The sequence below is a fragment of the Convolutriloba macropyga genome, chromosome 8, assembly GCF_964194025.1.
Source record: "Convolutriloba macropyga chromosome 8, txConMacr16.3, whole genome shotgun sequence".
Taxonomy (NCBI): Eukaryota; Metazoa; Xenacoelomorpha; order Acoela; family Convolutidae; genus Convolutriloba; species Convolutriloba macropyga.
Window position 1 is genome coordinate 22133208 of NC_134475.1, and position 21433 is coordinate 22154640.

At 36.5% G+C, this 21433-nt stretch overlaps 2 protein-coding genes across 4 annotated transcripts in view; one reads left to right on the forward strand and one right to left on the reverse strand.

The window, feature by feature from the left end:
- LOC142344587 (soma ferritin-like) overlaps positions 1 to 21433 on the reverse strand; it is a 320547-nt gene that overhangs the window by 165257 nt on the left and 133857 nt on the right. The window lies entirely within an intron of this gene.
- LOC142344586 (uncharacterized) overlaps positions 1 to 21433 on the forward strand; it is a 90867-nt gene that overhangs the window by 10805 nt on the left and 58629 nt on the right. For 2 of the 3 annotated variants that reach the window (XM_075396374.1, XM_075396375.1), the window contains exon 1: positions 14097 to 14822. The exons of the other annotated variant lie outside the window; for it this stretch is intronic. The gene's annotated coding sequence lies outside the window, so the exon portion shown is untranslated. Of the gene's footprint in view, positions 1 to 14096; positions 14823 to 21433 lie in introns of those variants that run through there. 3 annotated transcript variants of the gene reach the window in all.

Sequence of the window (21433 nt, forward strand, 5' to 3'; positions counted from 1 at the left end):
GACCAAAAAGGAAAACAACCCCAGTGTAAAGGTTATATAAATCTCTCAGTAATAGCAAAAGAGCCGAAGTTACATCCCTTAAAATTCCGGTGCCTGTCAAACATGAAAAAGTCAGATGAGAAGCATCAAGGTTTCAGATGAGAAGCAGTTTTTGTCAAAATCTGATTTCGCGGGAAATGTAAAGAGCACGCAGGTTTAGTCAAAATTCGATGAGATGAAAAGTCTAAGAAACAGATCATCCTAAGGAAAAGTAAACTGCTCCAATCGATGTCCATCGGGCACCTAATAAACGTTATTTTTAAATCATTTTATACAAAACTCAACAACGGACAAGTTTATTGACGCTAGAATGTTTCAAGATGCAGTTGTTTTGAAACAAGATTAAAAAACTTTTGCAACAACAAAAACTGAATTTTTTAGTTAGCGAAAAACTTAAGCCTGTGATCTAGTTAAAAAAAAAGAAATACAGAACTTTTTTCCGGATGTTGGGCAAGCAAAATCAAACAAAAATATCAAAATTAAAGCTTGATATGTAGCAAAATCTCTGAAATCCCTAATCTCCAAACAATCAACAAACAGCCGAAAATTAATATGAGTAAACCTCGTGTTTCCTAGTTGAGCAGGGGTTCGAAGGAAGCAAGCTTGGCTATTGTCTGTTGCTAAAAACAAATGCCAAACAAATTGTTTTCTTTAATTTTTGTTGACGACTTATTTATCGCCGGAACTAGAGGAACAGAATTTAATGAATTGAAAATGTTTCAAGAGGCGGAGTTTGATTTGAACGACAGGGGAAACTCGAATGGTTTCTAAAGATTAAAAATATACAAACCTAAATGATATAACGTTAATTGAAGAATTGTCAAGACAGAGAGATTTACAACATTTGGAAATGCAAGGTTGTAAACTTAGTAAGACACCAGCCGAAAAGAACCAGAACCAGGAAACAGCAGAGGAAGACCCAGACAGAATTGATGCACATGCAATTTGAAGTCTTGTATATCCTTTGCTTTATATTGCGAAGCAAACTAGACCATACAATGTAGATCAAAAATGTTTTGTCACATTTCATGACTGTTGAGCATTTTTCTGGAAAGCGCTCAAGAGCATCAGCGCTAAAGAGATAACAACAGCATCCAAAAACTCTTAGACCATTTTTCTCAATGACCAACAGCTAACTTCAAATTGAGGAACACATGCAGACTGCAGTGGCGATGTCAAGGATAGACGTTTGATGACCGGCTGCTCTTCCAAGCTGGCAAATGAGGCAACAGACTGTGTGACCCTTCTCTTGTAATGGCTTGTTTTATGGGCCAGCAGCCGCAATCCAAGAAGCAACCTTCTTGCAAGGTCTTCTCAAAGAGCTGGGTTTTGAAAAGTTTGAGCGCAAACCTATCGGAGAGAACTACCAAAGTTTCATCAGAAAAGGCAACAGTTTTTGCTTTACAAACGATCGGTTTATGTGGACAAGAATTACAACTTTATACAAGAACGAGTAGACGTCAACGCAATTAAGGTGATCTACATACCAACAGATGTGACAGCTGACCGTCGGACGAAGAGACTACCGTGAAAGTAGAACTACGCCGAGCAATCATTTTTCTTGAGACAGTACAGTAAAACAAAACTTACCAGTTTGTCATTGTTTATTGTAACTGTCAATTTTAACTGACAATTATAACAGTCAATTTTAATCTTCAATCATAGCTTAATAATTCTCATCGTCACAAAAACGCTCAACAGTGGTGCCATTGATGAAATATGATAAAACAAGTAAGAATGAACCAAGTTTGACAAAAATTCAAAATTCGTAGACAAGAGCAGCTCGTCAAATGATTACAGGAGTGCTGCATTGTGGACAGCAAGGCCGGAAAACGGATAAAAGAATTTGTGTTCCCCAGTGCTTAAGCGTAAAAAAGTAAATTTTATGACAAGCAAATTGGAGCAAGTTCCCAAGCAAATTGGATTTAATATAAAAACATGAATAAACATCGGTAATTATAGAGTTACTCACTGGTGTTGTGTTTTTTTAGTGTTTAGCGCCCGTCTGAATATTAATCTTTAAAATAGTGATAATGAAATTCTGTGTCTTTCTGTTGAAGTTAAACGCGTTTTCTAATCAAAATTTTATTTTGAGCTTGAGTGAAACAAACTTTGAACGTTGATAGATTAGACTCGGATTTTGGTAAATCTAGATGTATTAAAACTTGGAGCGAGCTGAAGTTTAATCAATCGTAGGAATAAACAAGATCCACCAAAAAAAATCGAAATTCGTGAACAACAGCTGGTTGCACAATGGTAACAGAAGCGCTGCGTTTTTAACAACAATGCTAAATGAGCGCGTAAAAATGTTACATTGTGCTAAAGTGTGCATAAGAAAAGTATTTTTTACGAAAAGCAAATTGAAGCAAGCCCTTGTGCACATTGGATATATTTTAAACATATATATTAACTCAAGTTAAGGTTTAGATTAATTTTGAAAAATTCCTTGACGTGAGGCAGAGACCCTTTCAATTTGTATTATTTTATAACTTCCTTCGGTCTCAAGGGAGATTTCGATCTTCGGCCTGGACGGGTACTTCATGGGAGAACTTAAATAAACATAACATCCGCCGAAAAAGTTAAGTTGTGATAGTTCAAAATATCCAAAAAAATTTTAGAAATTGCCTTCTTAAATTATCTATTTGCAAAACAATTTTTTAAGAAAATTTGTTCAGGACTTTCTTCTGTTTCTGGTTGCGAGAATTTTTAACCTTGTTAATAAGGAATACAGGTCTCAAGGGCACTGGAATATGGGCAACCAGTGGTTAGTTTTTTTGGGGCCTTTCGCGAACGAAATTTTGTTTTGGATTTGATTTGTGCATACCCGTAGCTTTGATTATTTCTCGACATTAATCTTGAAAACAGTGATCATTTTCCTTGATGCTTGTGTTGAAGTTGAATGTGAACGTCTGTCTCATCTGTATTATTGCCTACTTGAATTCTTCTTCAAAACAACTTCAAGACTTCAAGATTGTTATACTCACAAGTGAAAATCTGAAAAATAATGGTTCCCGATTCAATTGAAGAAGCTTTCTAATATTGTAACGGCTGCTCTCCTTGTGTTTCACAAAGAAAGTTTTACACCGCCCAGTTCGTTCTGAGTGGTTACAAAATCTGTCCGGATACTTCGTTTATGCAGTTCGCTTTTGTAACTGTATATCCGCTCTGCTGTACTTACCGTTGCATTAACTATTTTAGTTCGTAACTATTGGCTAATCTTAGTTTTTTCAACTATCAATTTGAACTGGATTGCTACAGATCACACAATACGGGATCTCTTTATGTATACCAGTTCAATCCGATAGAAAAAACAAATCAAAGACAAAGATATATGTCTAAGATCTGTTTGTGCAAAAATATTTAAATTTAAACTTAAGTTGGCTTTTGCTTTTTGTACTCACAAGTTGAGAATACCAGAAGTTGGGGTTGTAACAGTTGAATTTCAGCTCCAATAATTCGTTGATGCAAGACACAGTAACAGAATTTACTGCTCAAGAATAATATTTTGCATACAAGACACAGTAACAATTTACTGCTCAGGAATATTTCTAGTTCAAGACACAGTAACACGTTATTTGCTGCTCAAGACAATTTTTTTGCAATATTTTGCTGAGTTATACTTTCAGCCGTTTTCTGCGGCTACTACGTTGAGTTCTGTGTGTTGCTTTTTGTTATTTCCCCCTTTTCTCTTTTTTCTCACGTGACAAACTGTAACTAGAACTAGAACTATAACTATTAAAATGACTAAGACAACAGAAAGTGTTTTGTTTCTATTTTCCCCGCCTATGCAAGCTTGTTATTCCTTAAGCTCAGCTCCAACATCGCCGGCCCTGTTTTCCTTCGTGAAAACATCATCGTCAGTTGGTAGTAATGGAGCGAGCTTCACTACGGGCCTCTTGTAGTATCCATCTTTTGTTCGGATTTTCGCTGATCGAATCACTCCGTCGGAACCTTCAAAGGTTTCGGTTATTCGACCCAGATTGTAATATCCACGTTTGTCACTGTCTTCCACTAACCACACAAGATCACCCTGCTGAAGACTTCTGTCCGTTGTGGTCTGCCATTTCTTTCGACTATTCAACGTTGGCAAGTATTCTTTACGGAATCTGTCCCAGATGAGGTCTGCGTAAGCTTGTGTTTGTCGGAAGAGCTTTCTATGATCAACAAATTGCTCTGCACCTGACAGATACGGTAAACAAAGGTTCTTGTTGCCAAGTAGGAAATGGTTTGGAGTAATAGCTTCTAAATCGGTAGCATCAGAACTGACTTGTGTCAGCGGTCTAGCATTCAGCGTCTGTTCAACAAGACACATCGTGGTTGACAGAACGTCCTCTGTGACTGATCGATTGCCCAGCACTGCGTACATTGCCTTCTTGCAACTCCTAACCAGTCTTTCCCACACTCCTCCAAAGTGTGGTGATGCAGGTGGGTTGAACTTCCATCTGATACCTTGTTGAATCAGATGTTCTTCAATTCGCACCTTGTTCCATGCTGCTATATACTCTGCCAGTTCTTTTTCAGCTCCAACGAAGTTTGTCCCGTTATCGCTAATCATTTTGACCGGTTTGCCTCTTCGAGCAATGAATCGCATAATTGCGTTCAGACAACTATCAGTGTCTAGTCTTGGTACAATCTCTATATGTACCGCTCGTACAGTAAGGCATGTGAATAGACAGCACCAACGCTTTTCGTTTCTTCGACCAATCTTTACTGTGAATGGTCCGAAATAGTCTACACCCACATTCGAGAACACTGTTGATGCCACTAATCGTTCTTCAGGTAGATCTGCCATTACTGGAGCCTTTGTTTGGGCTCTTCCCTTTCGGCATCTAATGCATTTGTTTTTGATTGATCTCAAAGCATTTCTTATGCCTAGGATCCAGAATTTCTGCTGAACTATGTTTCTGACATGTTCAGTACCTTCGTGATGACTATTCCTATGTTCATTTCGCAAGAATAATTCAACTACATGGTGCTTCCAATGTGACAGTATTGGATGCTTCGTTTCGAAGGTCAATTGACTTTTACCTATTCTGCCTTGGGCACGAATAAGTCCTTGCTGGTCTATGAATGGTGAAAACTGGAGGATTTTGCTGTTTTTTGGAATTTCTTTTTCAGCCTTGAGAGATTTCATCTCTTCAGTAAACTGTTCTTGCTGCAGTAGTCTGAATATGCTTACTTGTGCATCCTCTCTTTCTTGAACACTTAGTGTTTTTGTTGCCGGTTTGTGTTTTTTGAATACACGCTGTACGTATGCCATTGTATTTACTAGTCGATTGAAAATGCTAAATCGTTCCCACTGAATCATCGGCTTCTTCTCTTCAACCTTTGCTGAGAAGACCATTTCGTTGTTTTGTTCGTCTGAAGCAAATGTTAAATTCAACTGTTCAGGCCATTCGTTCTCTCGTTGCTTCAACCAGGCCGGCCCAGTGAGCCATTCGCTTCTCTTAAGTTCGTCAACATTGATCGCTCGTGTCCCGATGTCAGCTGGATTGTTAATACCACTCACATGTTTCCACTGTGAAACATTAGTTGTATCCAAAATCTCAGCTACTCTGTTTGCAACAAACACCTGTTGCTTACGGTGGGAGCTATGAATCCATTGCAGAACAGTAGTGGAGTCTGTCCAAAAGTTACAACTTTGAATCTTCGATTCGTGTTCCTTCACTATCTGTTCTTTAAGTCTCACCGCCATCACTGCTGCTTGTAGTTCCAAGCGTGGTATGGAAAGGTGTCGCATTGGTGCAACTCTACACTTTCCGATTACAAATGCTAAGTCTGCTGGGTATTCTTTGGGCTTTGAACGTAGGTATGCCACTGCGCACATTGTATCTTCAGATGCGTCGGCAAACACATGAAGTTCCCATTTGTCCTTGGCTGTGCTGAAGTATCTTCTATCAATGCTGGTTTCTGCTACTTCTGGAAGCTGTGCCTTCCACTTCAGAAACTCTTCTTCTTCGTTAGGTTCTACTGAGTTGTCCCAATGTCCATTTTTGGTCCAGATGCTCTTCAGGAGTCGTCTCATATGGACACTGAATGGTGCAAACAGTCCAAGAGGATCAAACACTGAAGAAACTAGAGATAAGATCTTCCTTTGGGTGATTGGGGTCTCAACTTCTTTGCTTGTACCTCTACAAACCTGTAGACTATCATCGATAATCGTCCACTGAAGCCCAAGCACTGATGACCCTTCCTGGCTGGGTTCTACTTCAACCTGCTTCGTTTTGCTGATTGATCTTAAGTCCTCTGGGATTGCGTTGGTTACCACGTCGCTGTTGGTGATCCACTTCTTCAGTTCAAATCCATGTTTTGAGAGAAGAGGTTGCAGTTGTTTAAAAACCTTGATTGCTTCTTCAGGTGTTTCGACTGACTTGATGAAATCGTCCATGTAGAAATTGTTTTGGATTGTTTTTGCTGCAATTGGGAACTCGTCCTCGTTATCGATCGCTACTCGTTTCAGAGCGTAGTTGGCACATGTTGGTGAACTCTTTGCTCCAAAAACATGACGTTGATACTCGTATACTTGCACAGGTTCGTTCATTGTTGGTCGCCACAAAAATCTCAAGCAGCTTTTATCCCGTTCAGGAACTTGCACTTGCAGAAACATTGATTCAATATCTGCGGTTAGGGCAAATGGCCCTTCTCGAAATCTGAATATTGTTCCGATCAATCCGTGTAGTAGATCGGGTCCGGCTAACAACTTGTCATTTAGGCATATGTCCTTGTACTTTGCTGCAGCGTTGCAAACACGGCGAACTTTACCCGGTTTGTTGGGGTTTAGTACTGGATGGTGTGGCAAATACCATTCCTTTCCGAAAGTGCCTTTGACTTCCGATTTGCCAAGGATCTTCACAAATCCTTTTTCAACATCTGTATCAATTGACTGTTGATACAATTCTTTTAAGTTTGGGTCTCGTTGGAATCTTCGTTCCAGTGAGTAGAGCTGACCAAGGGCCGAGCCGTAGTTGTTTGGGAGATTGGGTTCTGGTTCACTCCAGAGCATGCCCACTTCGTACCGCTCGCCTGTAAACTTTGTCGTGCTCTCTAGAAATTTCTGAGCTTGCTGCTCTTTCTTTGATTGACTTACAACATTTATTTTGGAAGCATAGGTTTCTATGTCCCACCATGATTGGATATTTTCTGCCACTTTCACATCTTCTGTGAAGGCAAAATGACAAACATTTTGACTTTTCTTGCCTGTCATGGGACCACTGACTACCCATCCTAATTCTGTTAAGACGGCGAAAGGCTCACTTCGTGTTCCAATCTTATAGTCCAATGGACGTTGAATTTCGTAGGCATCTTGTCCAAGTATGATGCCTACTTCCATCAGGTTGAATGTTCTGTTAGTGAGAACATTCAGATGTCTGAATTTGTTCCTCAGTTCCTTGTAATCATATGTTGTGTTTCCCAACGAGATTGATGGGTGTGCAAACGCTTCAATCGAATGCACCTTTGAATGTAGGCCCTTTATTGTGATAGGAACCTTCTCTGTCCTCAAATCTTGGGTCCCATGTATGCCAGCTATGTTCAAGGTAACGTCCATGCCTTTGGCTTGTAGTTGATCCTTGACACTTTGATCGATGAATGATACTGTTGACCCACTATCGAGGAAAGCGTAGGTAGTCAACCTGTTACTACCACTCTGAACCGATACAGGAACTATTTGAAGAAAACTAGTAACTTGGTTACTCTGGTTGATTGTTGCTGCGCTAACATTAACTGCGTGACTACCCTCGTCCATTTGGTTTTCTGAGTGTAGCACTCTGTTGTGCTTTTTGGTACATCCATTTATACCGCACGGGTGGACTTTACAATCTTTGATTGCATGCCCTTTCCCCAGACATCCATAACATAAGCGTACTTTCTCACTGCTGCATAGCGATCGGTGACATTCATATTCTTAAATATTGGACAGTTCCATATTTTATGAGTGCCATCCGCTAGTGGGCAGTTGTTGTTCTGCATTTGCTTCGTTTCGTTCGCATTCGAACTCGCACTAATATTTGACGATTTTGAGAATCGTTTTTCCTTGTTAGCGTTTGGTCGATCATCTTCCTTTCGTTCGCTCTTGGTTGATGGCATTCCTTCATGGACAAAAGCCATTCGAGCTAACCATTTTTCAAGGAGAGTGAGATCGGGTCTATCTTCTTGACACTCGTCAACGAAGAAGAACCACTTTTCTTTCAAGTTTGGGGGCAGTTTTTCAATTGCCACTTGCAGTGTTGAACTTGATTGCAGATCGCCTTCATAGTTGTATTGCTTCAGTACATTAACTAGGTTGCTGATTGTTATTGAGTAATTAATTATAGCCGTTGAGTCGTGCATTCGAATTGGTTGTTGTTTGCGCAACATGTTAAGCTGAGCGTCGACAATTAGGTAAGGTCGCCCAAACTTCCGTCCCAGGAGTTCCCACGCTTGAGCGTAGAATTCTCCCGAATAGCCCATTCCTGATATAGCTGACTTTGCTTTACCTGTCAGCAAAGTTTTCAAGTGGCTCATTTTCTCTGAGTCGGGTATATCGCGATGGTGAACCGTTGCTTTGAACATGTTCGACCACTCCGGCCACTCTAGGGGATTTCCATCGAATGAACTCAACTTCAACTTAGGTAGCTGACTGCTACTGCTTGGTTTATTGCGCTTAAACTTGTCTTGTTCCCGGGCTGCGCTGGCACGCTCTCCACTTGGTGACCGTGACTTAAGTACACCTTCGCGATTGAAGCTTACCCTGGGATAATTGTTGTCGATCCTGGTTTTCGCACGCTCGAAACTATAACCGTGCAAGTTGGAGAATTTATTCGAGTTATCGAGCCAACCGGAAACATCTTTATTCTTCGGGGTTTTCCAGTTGAATGGTGATCTACTTCGCATACTAGGGGCTGCACTATCATCAGAATCTGATGCTCTTGCGTCAAGAGCTTCTTTCTCGTATTCCAGTTTCAGTGCATCTTCTTCTTCAAAAAGTTGCATCTCCATTTCAAGCTCCTTCCTTTTCAATTCGAATTCAATTTTCTTCAACCTCATTTTTGATGCAAAGTCTTTCTCTAGAGTCGCAAGCTTTTCTGCTTTTTTAGCGCGTTTATCAGAGGAGGCCTTTGAATCATTGTCCCTGTTTGGGTTTCCATGTTCAGCAGTTTGTTGAGAAACTCCCACAACAGACTGTGAAGACTTAGCGGCAGTTGGTTCTGCATCGCTTGTCAATTGTGCGGTTTGATTCTGTTGATCCGTCATGTTTGCTTCTCCGTGAATGTATGGTAACCAATCTGCGTTTAATGTTTGCAAGAAATTTAGTCGGTCGGCTTCGTAACGTTCAAACAATTCAGAATCACGAAGAAAATTTGCTCGCTTTCGGTTAAGAATGCAAAGAGAGTCGTCAAGTTTCAGCACCTGTTTATAGATGGTCTTGAGTTTGCTTGATCTATCGTTGTTTCTGATTAGTTCCTGGCCTTCCTAAATTTTTGCTTTGATTTGTTTTTCGGAGTTGCTAATCTGTCTAAGCAAAATGTCCTGACTCTGTGACGGAGTCACTGCGTTTGTACTTTGGGACTGCAGCTTGAATATCTGCAGTACCTTTTGTTTAATTGCTTTAATTAAGCCTTGCTATTCAACTTCTAATGCACTTTGCCTAATTGGCTTTGCGTTGTTGAATTGCTCGTTGAGTTTTGTTCTCGTTCGTCGATGACTTCGTCACTTCGACTGTTGGGTTGGACAGCAGTTTATTCCACTGTCCGGGTCGGCGGACCAAATGTAACGGCTGCTCTCCTTGTGTTTCACAAAGAAACTTTTACACCGCCCAGTTCGTTCTGAGTGGTTACAAAATCTGTCCGGATACTTCGTTTATGCAGTTCGCTTTTGTAACTGTATATCCGCTCTGCTGTACTTACCGTTGCATTAACTATTTTAGTTCGTAACTATTGGCTAATCTTAGTTTTTTCAACTATCAATTTGAACTGGATTGCTACAGATCACACAATACGGGATCTCTTTATGTATACCAGTTCAATCCGATAGAAAAAACAAATCAAAGACAAAGATATATGTCTAAGATCTGTTTGTGCAAAAATATTTAAATTTAAACTTAAGTTGGCTTTTGCCTTTTGTACTCACAATTTGAGAATGCCAGAAGTTGGGGTTGTAACAGTTGAATTTCAGCTCCAATAATTCGTAGATACAAGACACAGTAACAGAATTTACTGCTCAAGAATAATATTTTGAATACAAGACACAGTAACAATTTACTGCTCAGGAATATTTCTAGTTCAAGACACAGTAACACGTTATTTACTGCTCAAGACAATTTTTTTGCAATATTTTGCTGAGTTATACTTTCAGCCGTTTTCTGCGGCTACTACGTTGAGTTCTGTGTGTTGCTTTTTGTTATTTCCCCCTTTTCTCTTTTTTCTCACGTGACAAACTGTAACTAGAACTAGAACTATAACTATTAAAATGACTAAGACAACAGAAAGTGTTTTGTTTCTATTTTCCCCGCCTATGCAAGCTTGTTATTCCTTACGCTCAGCTCCAACAAATATCTATGTCAATATTCGTTTGCCTTGTTTGGAGAAGAACTTCATGTCTATTATTTCTTTATAGATATATAACAGTCAAACTATTTTGAAATTGTGTGCCATTTTTGCGGAGAATTAAAAAAAATTTAATCAACGCACTTTACAACAAGGTCTTTGATTGAAAAAATCTTCATGACAACAAGTAACTGTTTCTTATTCACATAAAAACATTTCGGTTCAGGATAAGGATAAGCTTTTGTGCAGTTGTGAACGGTTATAAACAATTGAATCAAAATGTTATGCATCATTTTGAAAAAAGGTGGAGCTGCAGAAAATCTGAGCTTGTTGAAAATGTCATTAAGACATCAATTGTCATAAGAACGGCGCCATTGAAAGATTTGTGCTCTGTAGAAACGTAATGCACCGACAAATTTTACGATACCCAGCCATCGAAAAATAACGATCGAATAACGCCATCGAAAAATCATTTTAGCGTAGAGCTTTGAAAAACTTGAAAAACAAATATAACAAAACGATTTGTTTATTGGCATTTTTCACAGACGAGTTAGGGAGCTTTTGAGCTGCTTTCGAATATTTTCTTCGAAGATTTTAAATTTCTAAGAGTTTGAGTATTGTTCGGGAGCTGTCTTCTTTGGCACTCAGAGAGAAATAATCGCGAAGTGTTCGTTAAGTCAATTTTTATGCAAGCGTCTTTAAACTTTTGGTTATAATCTAATTTACTTGTTTAAAAAAAAGTTTCGGCAAAACATCCGTGATTTTGATCACACGGAAACAGAGCGAGGCGCAAAAACGTGTTTTGGTTTGAGATGTAAAAATGCTTACAATACTCTTCAAATGTTGTGAAAAACGGTGCTTAATCATATTTTCGCATTTTAGAGCAAAATTATTGCTCACAAGCAGCAAATTACATTTTTTTAAATGATGGTCAACATTTTGAGAATTTCGGCTTCTTTTTCAAATAATTTTTAGTTTTTCGAAGTGAAGTCACACCTAATAATTTAATAGAGCAATTGTTTTATTTCGTGTAGTTCCATCTATGGGTTTTGAAGAAAAAATATCAACCAATAATAGAAACTGATTCTCATAAATATTTCTGTATGTTTTGTTCGATGAAATTGATTTTTTAATGCTTTTAGTGTTTTGAAAGTGGTAGAGATGTTTTCTTGTTTTCTTTATTTTGAATTTTTGTAAATCGTTTATTTTTTTTGGCTGAGGAAAACATAGTTTAGAATTTGTCCTCCTTTCAAAAGACACTTGCAAGCAGACAATATGTCAGGTCTAATAGTGCTCTCGCTGGTTCAGTTATTAGTTTGCTTGTTATTAGTTGAAATATACATTTTTGTTTCTTTGGATAAACTAGCACCGGAAAATTAATTATTGTTATTTTGTGTAGGATTGCCCTGTCAAATGTAATGCCGAAAATACGTAAGCCTAGATTTTTTTTAGTTGGTCAGCCAGTTACATGCTAGTTGAAAATTGTTGTCGAGAAGTTCCGAAAAATGAACTGCAATTTGTTTTCGTTGTTTGTTTTGGTTCAGATTGCGAATGATTGTTGAGCAAGGTAACTTTAAAATGAAACCAGGAAATTTTGGGTAAGATTGAATTCAACTTTTGACCCAAACAGCATCCAATTTAAAATCGTTTTTGCCAAAGTAATTGATTGGAAGTTACCAATTAATCTTCTGATTGGAAATTGTTTGCTTTTAAATTGCTGCTGTTTTGACTTGTCGATTCAGACAAAAGTGTTTTGAAAGTGTGCAAGTCATCGAGTCGTTGCTTTTGTTCAGCTGCGAAAGCGACAGGTATAAGCAATCTCTATAACTGACTACACACTTAAAGGTTCATTAATAGAGATTATCATGTGAAGTGTGCGTTCAATTTTGGTAATCTTTTTGAAAACTTTTGCCTGTTGATTGAAAGAGAAAGTTGGAATAATCAAGCAAATTGTTTAGCAGTGTCAACTCTGGCTATTTTTCGAAGTTTATGACAAATTTTACTAATTTCGAAGCAATTTTATGTAATTAACGCTTCGTATTAATGACCTTTTAAACGGCCGATAGTACAATGATATTCCTCATTGCTTCTTACAAAGTTATAGTCTCATGTTTTTTGTTGAATTTCAAAATTCTTAAAACAAGTGTCAGCTAAATATTTTTTCCGACTTAAATCATTCTGAATTTCAATTATGAGTCGAGTATTCAACAGATAAGTGGGAGTGTAAAAAAATTTCACGTCTGCTGAACACATTCCTCTATTTCTTCTCACTCTAGATGCCAATTGTATTATCTATTTGTACCTAACTTTGATACTGACTACGACAGAATCCAGATGATAATTATCACTATCTGATACGCAAGCAAGGGTTTAACACTATCTCTGCTGGTCCAATTAAAGATGTCAGTCGGTGACGTGGACGCTCAATTTGCGAATCTCAAGATAAAGTGTCATGAATCAGTGAGAAAAAGATTGAAAAACGAGAACAGGAATTTTCATGGAGGCAAAATTCTACTTAAACTGACCGGATTTTTCTTCCGAAAAACCAAGATTTTGGGATATAAAAAGTGTTTTTTGAAGGTTTTAGATGGAATTGAATTCTAGTTGACTTAGAAAAGAGTTTACATTGAGATTACTAACTTGAATTACGGCAACCAGAACTGATGTTTTTCTAAGAAGGCTGTATGCTTCTGAGCTTGGACTTGAGCAGCAACTAAAAGAGACATATTAAATAACAAATGATTTGAATCGAATGATCCTCACATCACATCAAAAACTTCGTATTGCAGTGAATGTTTATATCCAGTTTTTTCTCCCTTCATAAAACATTACTCTTAAAATACAATTGAGATCTTTGCAAGATCCCGGGTTACTTCTTTAGTAGTTATACCCAAGGATCATGTATGATCTCCCTCACCGTAGCACCTCAAAATGGGCACGAGGACTTACTTTTGCATTTATGCAGTTGCTGCGTAATTTTGATGACCCCTTGGCGTGTTGTGTAATACAATCATTAAAGGAATTAAGCACGACCTTTACTTTTTACCAAAACAGAAATGATATTTGATATTGGCCATTTAATTATTTTCGCACGTCCGCGCTTTCTCATAACTGATGTCGTACAAGCAAACAATCTAATTACTCTTTCTGTACGCGCTTTGCTTTTGTTGAGTTGAGTACTTGAACGCTAAGATAAAGACGATGAACGTTCCCATATTTATGGACTAAGGGGTAAACATTAAACAAACATCACTAACTGAAGTTAAACACTGCATTTCATCCAATTTTCATTCACGCGTGCATTTAGCTATAGCTATTATCTTATTGCATTGTCTTAATATATAATACGCAAGTACAATAATGGAATAAATTGAAAATTCAACACATAGTTCAGCTTTAAAGGTCCAATTTAAAAACAGTTGCTGAAAGCTTTAAACTATTTATTAACCACAGTTTACGATTATCAAGCACGTTTTCTCTCAAATCTATTATTAACTGCCTATAGTTCTTAGTTTTTTTTTGGAATTTAAAATTAACTCTCTTAACATCAAGTGCTATAGTTATACATGTTATGTTTTGTCGAACATGTAATTTTTGTTGACTTCTCGAACATCAAAATTACAATAGAGTAATTGTCTAACTTATCACACTTTTGCAGCAGATTTGAGCAAAAATCATTATTTTCAACTTTCGACTGTTGAAAAATCACCCCTTGAAGGCAAAATTTGTGCAATTTAATAAAGAGTAATTACAAAGCAGTGTTCAGTTTTTACAAAATTTGATTGAACATGCTTTCACGTGCGGCCTAAGTTCACTTTGTATTACATTTTCATTTACAAATTGTCAGCGTATAGTTGGAACATGAAAAAAACTCATGTTCTGTCAAGCGTTTAATTTGATTTTCCGCAACGGTGCGCGATACCTGTGCTAACAAATGAATAGTTTGGCGTTACAATTAAAAACTGAAAACATCAAATCTTCGAGAGCCGATTAATAATTACAAAGCCGTACGTACTTACCTTTTCATTTTCTTAACACAAAAGCTGAGAACCGGTGAGAAAATTGAAAGTTAATTACCTGAATATTTTAAATTGATCACTCTCGCAGGCATAAGTTATCACGTTTATTTTGTCAAAATTATCACCTTACTGGACTTTCACATCTTTCACATCTTTACAGTTACATTTGGTCAAGAACTGTTTGCCAAACAAGGCGAGATTATTTGTCAGAAGGGTTTACATTTGGGGCCGCACTTTTCAAGTATATGGAATTTTTTAACTATCGCGCAGAATATGTGGATTTATTGAACTTTTTTTCAAAAAAATTTCAAAAAGTAATGTAAATTTTAGTAGAATATAATTTTATAATTTTTGATTTTAATATGATGGGATTTACTTGCTAATGTTTTCTGCTAATGGCAGAAACATGAAAAACAGGCTGTTGATTTTTCTATAAAGGACAAAAATCAGCATAAGTTGTGGTAATTTTATATGTTATATAGGTAATGTGATGTTTTGCCTATTTTGTTTTTCATTTTTTGTCAAGTGCTGTTTGTTCACTATCAGTAAAAGCCGCCCATTAAAATCAAAGTAATCTCAGCTATTCCAAGACGTCAATTACAACATCGAGTTTTATCTTCTTGGTAAATGTTTATCAGTTTTTAATCAATTTTCGGGCCAAATTTTTGACTTTTAAATTCTGATTTTTCAAGGCTTTCATTTGTTTGAGACTATTATTCGTACTAACAAAGTTCTTGACGAATTCCGAACCCACAGAGTTTATCAGCTGATTTTGCGCTCATTGAAAATTCATTAATCGCTTCGCAACTTTTGAAAAAATTGTTGGCAAAAAATTTTTCTGTTTTGGCACATTTTTGATCTTTTTAATATGAAAAGTATAACTGTGGTGTCTAGAGCAAATTTTATCCAAAATAGAGGTCGTTTTTTTGTTAAAATGGTCGAGATCTTTAATTAAGAATCGCGAACCTGAGCAACCTTAAGAAAATAAATCATAAAATCTAGTTAATAAAATAATAAATCATAAATCTAGCGGATATGGCACAAAAATGTCTCTCTTACATGGCACACTCCTTAATATATCCATTTATTACGTAATATACCTTTTGACGTCTTATAAAATATAGTCGTTTATGGCCTGTACTCACTTTTACAATTGACACTTTTATTATGTCACCGGAATTACTTCCAAATTGTGTGTATCTATGAAGTGAGATTTAATCACTGGGCAAAAATTACAAGTGGTACCGTCTCCTATCTTCTGCTTTATCCCAGGGCTCCCAAATTACGCAATATTGAATTATTACCTCTCGAGATCTCAGTAAAAACTTTGTATGCAACTGTGTGAACAAAACCTGAAATATCTGATCATGCAGACCCTGACTGATTTTCCAGACGAGATTAAAGAATTTGGAAACTGGGAAAATTTTGCTGCCAGATGTCATCAAATATCTGATTTCTGAAATTCTCAAAATAGAAAATTAAAAAGGTTTCTTGGGATAGTAAAATAGTGGTGAAAAGCAATTACACCATATTCTAGAAAGATCTGAGGAAATATTTAACCTAATTTTGCCATCGATATGGAAACTCAGAGAGATTCTTGATGTCAGCAGCTTAAAAGATCAGTAAGAATTTAAATGACAGTCGTAATTCCCTTTGATTAATAAGGAAGCTCATGTGCTAACCACTTCAATCAACATTCTGCTAGTCAGGTGGAAAATAAAATTGAATTAAAGTTTTGTGTTTGTTACTTTTTATTTTTTAGTTACAAACGAATTTCATCGCGAAAGCAGCACTGCCGCGAACTTTTTTCAACGGCTAACAATTAATAAGCGATTGTTCTAAATTAAAATTGTAGCTTGATTCCACATGAAAAATGATCACTCATCGACAGGCAATGGATTCAAATTTTAACTGCGTTGAAACGATAAAGTATGAAACCAAGACAAAACAGTACAGAGCCTCACAGAGGTTGGAAATTGAATCCCATGAACCAAAATTTTTAAGGCTGCTTTAAGTTTAAAATTTTTGGAAACTTCTTAAATTATTTGCTTTTTCTGAGCGAACTGTTTTACAGATGGAGTCCCTAAACGGTTGCGGAAAAAAACCCCACGGAAAAAAACCGCTTCATTTTAGATAGGAAATAAACCCCCACGGATATAAACCCCCACGGAAATAAAAACCCACGGAAATAAACCCCCACTTTACTATTAAAGAGCTGCGCATTTAGCGCGTTTGGCCATGCCTCAACGGCCCGTGGGACTTGCTGTGAAACTATCACAATCGAACAAGTTATCACGACCGAAAATCAATTTTGAAATGGGGGTTTATTTCCGTGGGGGTTTATTTCCGTGGGGTTTTTTCCGTGGGTGTTTATTTCATTAATTTCACAGAACGCATTAAACTCAAAGTGTGTTAAAGGACCTTAAAAAGACCCACATACAAAATTAACTTTAAAATGCTCCCACGAAACTTAAAATTTTAATTGAAATTATTTTTATATTGGTTTTAGGTTGATTTCAAATGTAGAGACTCAAAAAAACTATTAACAGACGTATACACATGTATTCTGAGATCCATGAAACTGACAGGGTATGAGAAAAAACTTGAGAGCGGCCACATGCACTGCATTTTGCATAGAGGTTGGCTCTTTTTCATACTACTCAGGTTGCTTGATACCTAATAAAAACTTTTACCAGTTTATCAAAGTTTTAAATAAATAGTTGGCTAAAATGGGATTGTTTTTATTCGACATATTAAACAAAAACAATGATTCATTAATTTGTACATGTTAATATAGGGGAAATACTGTATTTCCGAATTTCTTAAGGTTGCTAACGGACTGAGGTTGGCATGTGAATCAAAGGGGTAGTGATATTCAGTCAGAAACAAAACTCAACAAAGTTTTGATGGCAGTAAAAATCATCCCAGTTATTTAAATCTGATGGTTTTTGCTGTTTCCCAAGCAATTATGCAAAACTAATTTGCCTTAAATCAAGTTTTTGTGCTAGAAATTTTTATCATAAGTTTAACTAAGAGATCACCCAGATGATCTTGTAGGTCTTGCAACTATAAATCAAAAGCTGTAGAAAGGAACCTGAAATCGACTTGACAAAGTAACATCGATTATAATATAACTTGCAAGACTTTGTAAACTAATTTCAGACTTTGACCTAATGTTTATACTGCTGATTTTTGCAAATTATTGTGAACGTTGTTACTATTGAATAGATTTAAACACGATGTAGTCGATTCATTTTTGCTTATTTTGCCCGTTTCAACAAAATGAAATTGAATTCCAGAAACCAAACTTTTTAACGCTTCTTTTTGGAAACTTCTTAAATTATTTGCGTTGTTTTCTGAGCGAACTGTTTTTCAGATGGAGTCCCTAAAGTTGCTTCCACGGAAAGAATTATACTCAGAATGAGATAACGGAAATTAAAAAGTCGCACATACAAAATTAACTGTCAAAAACCTGCACGGAACTTATTATTTTACAAGAAATTTTCTTTATTGTTTCTAGGTTGGTGTTGTATAGAGAGACTCATAAAGATTATGAAAACTCATGTTTTAAAAATAAGTCCCTCCTTTGTAAAGTAAGTCTTGAATTTTTCGAAAATTCAATTGTTTTCCAGGGAATACCGTTTTTTAACTTCCGCTTTTTTTCCCACGTTTTATGATATCTTCTTTTTGGAAAAAAAATTTGATACTCTGCAAATTTTCCAAAAAAGGGTTACCTGAAAAAGTTGCATTTGCACGTTAGGGGTGCTCTGTTAAAGAAAGCTTGTCAACTGAAAGTTTGATATCCATCAAAGAATGTTTCATTGATGGCCATTAAGATAAAAGATGAAACCTCTAAAGTAAATAAGATGAAAATGTTTTTTTTTTCTTCGAAAATTGACTTCATCGAGTTCAGCTGACCCCTTTTGAACCGGTGAAATAATTTGATTGCTTTATTACTACGTCTTACCTGATTTAAAGTTAGAAGACCTTGATATGAGATAATTCAGCTTAAACAAGAAAGATTTTGCCGATGACGCTATATGGTTTTCTTAATATTCATCCTTGTGAAGTATTAGAGTTGGTTGCTGCGTAATCAGTTTTACAAGGCAGGATTTTGAAACAGTGTCAATCAGAATCAGAGATTAATTATTTCGAAGTTTCTCTTGTTGGTAATTAGAGTACGAGTAGATACTTCTTGCTTGCTTCCAACCATTCATTTTATCTTCAGTTGTTTGATAATTTTTGGCATTGGCTTTCAAATTTTTTTAAAGCATGGCTTATAACTATTGTTAAAACGCGTTCCCTCAAAAGAGTTATTGGTGTGATTGAAACCCTTCTCCCGCGGTAGTTACATATCACCAGAAAAGGCGCATTACTTTGAGGCATATTATGAAAAACATATGTTCACATTTTTGGTTTGTTTTTGTCTTTTTCAACAAAGCTTTCTTTTGTCATTTTGTCTTTACCAAACATTAGCAAACTTGATCACAAGTTTCCTACATTACGAGCAACTCTACAGTACCAAACTTTCAAATAAATATACCCGTTTTTATTGCCAGATTTCACTTTTCCTATGTTAATACATTGTGCGTGTGAAACATACTTTCAAATTTTGTGGAAGAAAAGGCAATTCGTTATATGGAAATTCTTGTTTTTCACTTTTAAACTGGAAGTTGAAAAGTAAAAACTTCACCCTAAAATATGTTTGACGGAAGCGCGTTCCGCAAACAATTGCGCGACAGGTTAATTGCAGTGTAATCCCTCATTTTAGTAATCTTAAAACATTGAATCGTAAAATTGAGCGCCAAAAGGATTAAGAAAAATTAAGCTTTTGTGAAATGCCCTTACAACCGAAAGTAAGTACTTTTCACTTTTATTTTATCCCATTCTCCATTGCTTATAATTGCTTTGTGGAAACCACATTCACAAAAATTAAGCACTTTCCGCATTTGACAGAAGTCGGCGCCCGAAAGCGCCAGCCACATCCTTGGTTCGGTAGCATGTAGATGCTCGTAATGTAAACAAATGCAAGGGAACGTTCGATCTCACAAAAATACCTAGCGTTGAAAATTATTTCAGATTTCATAAACTCAGTATTTAGTTGCTTGTTTTGAATTTTAGAAGTACTTTTATATTAGTCCATATGGAACTTCCCTCAAAATTTCAAGTTTTCTTCTGCAATTGAAATGCTTTGTTTTTCTATAGCGTTGGCACCTGACCTGGTGAATGGTGTCTAAGTTAATAAAATAACTTTTCGAGAGCTAAGACTTTTCATTAAAAAAATTTGACTCAAAATTAGAATAACGTTTTAAGTTAAGTCTTTAAAATCGATTTATGCCTGCTTCGAAATAACACTTTTTAATTTAATTTATCAGACTCTCAACGTTTTGATATTGAGTTTTTGAATTGCCTCTGTCAATAGTTATTAACTCTGATATATTCTTTTGTTGTTGATTTTAATTTAACAATTGTTTCAATACCTTCTATTTGACAAAACCCGAAAAACGACTGTTAAAATAGCAAAAAATCTCAAGTGCTGTTTCTAAAAAGGATTCAAAAATTAAATGTTCTTTACAAAATTTATTGGAAAGGAGCTATGCAAAGCAAATTACTTCCTTCTGACATTGGGAGTTTTAATGTTGGTTTCTTTTTTAATCAAGTCTCCGCTCCTCGAATCTTTTGGCTGAACGCAATTAGTCCTGCTACACCAATTCAGGTCTTCGAAAAAATTATCATCAATTGATTGTGTCTTTAATTGAATACTTTCGAGCAAAATCTGAAAACTTTTTTTCAAAGTGTCGCATTTAATTGGTAAGGTTTTGCAAAACTCTCGACAACGAAAGTTAAACGATATTGCAAATACGCTGATCTAGCAGTGTTGTACAAGAAAGAAATTCATTACAAAATAAACGACTGTTTTTCAAAAGGCAAACGTATCATCTCTACTAAGAATGCCACTCTTAAATACCTTAAATACCATGTTTCAAACAAGAAACATTTTTCTTAATGAATTATGCTCAATGCTGGTCCAATGAATGTATTGGACCCATTGAACTGGGAGCTTCCATCAAAGGAAGGTTTTAAAAACTATCAAATTTTGTTGAATGGTACGAAAAATTTAGCATGCTTTGTCAATTCCAAGTGAAACCGCTTTGGATAAAGAATGTGCTTCAATGCTCCGTTAAAAACATCGTTCAGATTACTATGATGCAGTATGGTTACGTTCATTAAATAAAAGACACGCTGTTTCATGTTATGCAATGGCGAGTCTTTACCTAATTCACGATAGAGTTGCATCACCTTGCTCCGCGGAAAAGTTTCCCCTGGTAGTGGAAATTAAAAACTCTATAACACACAACTCACGGGCAGGCAAAATCTATGTTTCACCTTGGCCAGGAAGGCGACCAGCTGCCTTTGATGTGACTATAACATCATCGTTGCAACTCAACTCAGTTGGCTTTGAAGGCTGGGCATTCTCTTGAAGCAGCAAATGTGCGAAGTAGGGCGTACACAAAAACAGTTGTTCAGTTGCTATTAAAGTTCTCGCGGGTTCTCAAAGACATTCAAGAAGACGCTGAAAAAAGTGGACGGTATATTGCTGAATATAGATGCTGTATTTCTGAAGGACTATTAGTTGTCCTCAACAATTTAACCTACTCAATTTTTCTAGTGGCTATCCGAGGAACGAACTGCATTCATGATACTTGTTAGAGCCCGATGAGATTCATCCTTGGTTGTGTTGATAAAAACCGAACCAAAGAGAGTACAATTCTCATCAGTAGTTTCTGTAACTGGTCTCACCCAATTAGCGGGTAGACTGAAATTAACTACCAAACTACAAGATCAGGCTGA